Source organism: Sorex fumeus, unplaced genomic scaffold, assembly GCF_029834395.1.
Source record: "Sorex fumeus unplaced genomic scaffold, SorFum_2.1 ptg000151l, whole genome shotgun sequence".
In the NCBI taxonomy this organism is placed as follows: domain Eukaryota; kingdom Metazoa; phylum Chordata; class Mammalia; order Eulipotyphla; family Soricidae; genus Sorex; species Sorex fumeus.
This window is the reverse complement of record NW_026606208.1, coordinates 1,559,321-1,562,935: the sequence shown is the minus strand read 5'-3', so window position 1 is coordinate 1,562,935 and position 3,615 is coordinate 1,559,321. Positions and strand designations below refer to the sequence as shown.

The 3,615-nt window shown below is 38.3% G+C and overlaps 1 non-coding gene across 1 annotated transcript; it reads left to right on the top strand.

The window, feature by feature from the left end:
* The first annotated feature begins 856 nt into the window (after positions 1-856).
* On the top strand, positions 857-929 carry TRNAV-UAC (transfer RNA valine (anticodon UAC)). Its single transcript has one exon. It is a non-coding gene; the product is annotated as a tRNA-Val (tRNA).
* The last annotated feature ends 2,686 nt before the right edge of the window (positions 930-3,615 follow it).

Below are 3,615 nucleotides of genomic sequence, written 5' to 3'. Positions count from 1 at the left end.
TGAATATTAGGCTTTCTATTGCTTCCCTAAGGCCTTAACTTTTCTCTCTATTCCACAAAGCAGGTTGCAGACTTTCTAACTATGACTTCTATGCTCTCCAAAGTTGCCATCTGTTGGAATCGATCTTCAGCTTTTTTCTTGCCATCATCTTTTTCTTGTGCATCTGGAAATCTTCATATAGGATGACTTGCTAGTGGATATACTCACACACTAGAGTACTTTGTATTTTGCCCTTGCTGCATTTCTCTGGCAAACAGGGTTACATACAGAAAAATGAAGTGACCCCTGAATATTACACAACAGAATAGAAAGAAATATGAAAAAAGTAAGTGAAAAAGTGAGTGAAATTATCTGAGTTCTCTATACATTACTTTTTTTCCTCTATGCATCTGAATTTATTAGAAAATAATTACATAAATCAAAGGAAACTTATTTTCATTTTTATGAGAAGCTATTGATTATATATTTAACCATACACATGGATAAAATGGGTATGTGCTATTAATATTCTAATAATGGTTTGATCTATGCCCACAGTTTTAAGCAAGTTAGAAATTAAATAAAAATTCCAATAAGTATAATTAAAACATTAAGTAAAATAAAGTAAAGGCCCTCCCGTTGATCATCAATTTGCTCAAGCGGGCCCAGTAACGTCTCCATTGGAGACTTTGTTGTTACTGTGTTTGGCATATCGAATACATCACAGGTAGCTTGCCAGGCTTTGACGTGCGGGAGAGATACTCTCGGTAGTTTGCCGGGCTCTCCGAGAGGGGCGGAGGAATCGAACTCGGGTCGGCCATGTTGGTTGCGTGCAAGGCAAACGCCCTACCACTGTGCTATCGCTCCAGCCCTACGGGGTTCCATAGTGTAGCGGTTATCACGTCTGCTTTACACGCAGAAGGTCCTGGGTTTGAGCCCCAGTGGAACCACGTAGTGGTAATTAAAACATTACTATTAATAAATAGATGTGATAAAAATTAAGGTAAAATGTGAAATTTTAAACTCTTTCTCTCAATTTTATTACTATACATTCACTTGTTTCTATAAATAGAAAATGAAACTATATTAGACATTAGTTTCAAACACTTAAAAATATATAGAAAGTTATACTTGCTACAAATATCTATACAAGAATGCTTTAACTCTATCTTTCTGAGGTATAATAAACTTAAGATAGCTTTAGAAAGATCCACATTTGCTTAATATTAAAATATAGAGCAGGGCCGTAGATGAGTATTAATGCATCTTGTAAGGCAAGCCAATTTGGGTTTGATCCTGAGCACCACTTTAATCCCTTGAGCCTGCCAGAAGTTATCACTAAGTATTGAGCCAAAAAGCAAGCCCTGAAAACTGCCAGGTGTGTCCAAAAGAACAATATATATGTATTGTTTTATATATATACACATAGATATAGATATGGGTATAGAAATATATATATAGAGAGAGAGAAAGCAAATAAGAATTATCCCTAAAGTCCTGGCACCCATTTTCCAAAGTACAGTCTCTGTTTCTGAACAGTAAAAACTTATAGACTGACCAACATATTAAAACATTGTTCAAGGGCAATGTGATTTATTAACCACATAATGAAGCTATTATTATTTTTTGAATTGATAGTTTATTAAATCTAGATTCAGGCTACACTTCTATGTATCCTGGGTGCTCAATAAAATCACATTATGTAGACATAAGTGAAAGATAAAAAGAAAAATTTTTTAATTCACTTCAGTGGTGAAGCAAATATATTCACCAAGATTGAAAGTTATAGTTATACAGAGGTCAGAAGAATACTTAATCACACTTAATCACTTAACTTCCCGTTAGTCGTCGATTTGCTCGAGCGGGTGCCAGTAACGTCTCCATTTGTCCCTGTCGCGTGCTAGTGTAGCCCAATGGCATCTGTTCGCTCCGGGAACATGAAGGGCCTCAAACCGATCGTTCATGATCTTTACGAAGAAGTCTGACCATCTAGTAGGTGGGCGGCCACGCGGTCTTTTGACATCCCGTGGAATCCAGTCGGTAACAGCTCTAGTCCAGCAGTCGTCTTTAAATCTCATTACGTGACCAGCCCATCTTATTTTCGACACCTTGGCAAATGAGACAGCGTCCCTGATTCTTGATTGTTGAAGGATGTCAGAACTCTAGATTCTTTCTGTCATTTGAGTGAAACATGATATTCCAAGCATAACTCTTTCTATTCTTCTTTGGGAGACCTGGATAGTATTCAGAAGAATACTTACTATATCATTAATATGGTCAATAGCACAATCTCATGTATATGATGCGTATTTCTCACATTTAATATTTTTACTTTTTCAGTGATATAGAGAAGTGCTGCTTTGTTTTTTTTCTTGTGTAATATTTTAATTGCTAAAACAAAGTTTTTCCACATGTTCCATTTCTCATGTTGGCAACATACATATAATTGATAAATCATATGTTATTAGTAGCAGCAGAGATGAATGAATGTTTTTTTTTCTTTTTTTAACATTTTAGTTATTTAGTACTGTAGCACTGTAGCCCTGTCCTCCCATTGTTCATTGATTTGCTCAAACGGGCATCAGAAACGTCTCACAACAAATCGTGAGACTTGTTGTTACTGTTTTTGGGATATCAAATACGTCACGAGGAGCTTGCCAGGCTTTGCCGTGCAGGAGGGATACTCTCCATAGCTTGCCAGGCTCTCTAAGAGGGGCGGAGGAATCGAACTCAGGTCCACTGCATGCAAGGCAAACGCCCTGCCTGCTGTGCTATCAATGCATTGGAAAATTGGGTTGAAATATCCACTGCTACAATTAATGTTTCTAATTACTTTTGCATGACCAGGAAATAGAAAATTTTGCTTGGGACCCACATTTGCTTGTATCATTTCTCCCAGAACAGTTATTCAAGAACCCCTGGATCCTCTATTTCTGGTCCAGACCTCTACTCAGCTCAACCCCACCTTGAATTTCCTGCAGCTACAGTGACTCATCCTCTGAAACTTCAGGGTGGTCCTATTGCTGAAGCCAAGTGTATAGTCTGAGATTAAGAAAGAGCTAATTTTGTGTGTTCACTTCTTTCTCCCTCTGAAGTTTGCTTTCTTATTTTTTTTAAAGCAGTGGTTCTCAAAATGCAGTCCTGGAGTGCAGCATTGCATAACCTGAGATCTTGTTATAAATGTACTAATTAGTAAGTACCATCTAGAAACTCAGATTCAGAAACTGTGGTGCTGGGCCATAATAATCAGAAGTTGCATATTTGTTTTGAAGGCCACACCTGGTGATGCTCAGGGGGTAATTCCCAACAGGGTGCTGGCAGTTGCTCAGGCTGGGCTCAGGAAAGTATGTAGTGCCAGGGAATAAACCTGGGGCACTCCAGTCTGCTTAGCTATTTCTCTGATCAAGTAATCTGAATTTTTTTCTTAAATTTTTATTAGTGAAACACCATAATGTACAGTTGTAGACTTACAAATTTTTGTGCTTTGGTTTCAGTTACACATTGATCGAATACCCATCCCTCCACCAGTGCCCATTCTCCACCACCACCAGTCCCAGTATCCCTCCCACCCCCCAGTCCCCCATCCCACCCTACCTCTGTGGCAGGGCATTCCTGTAATCTGAATTTTAACAGCCC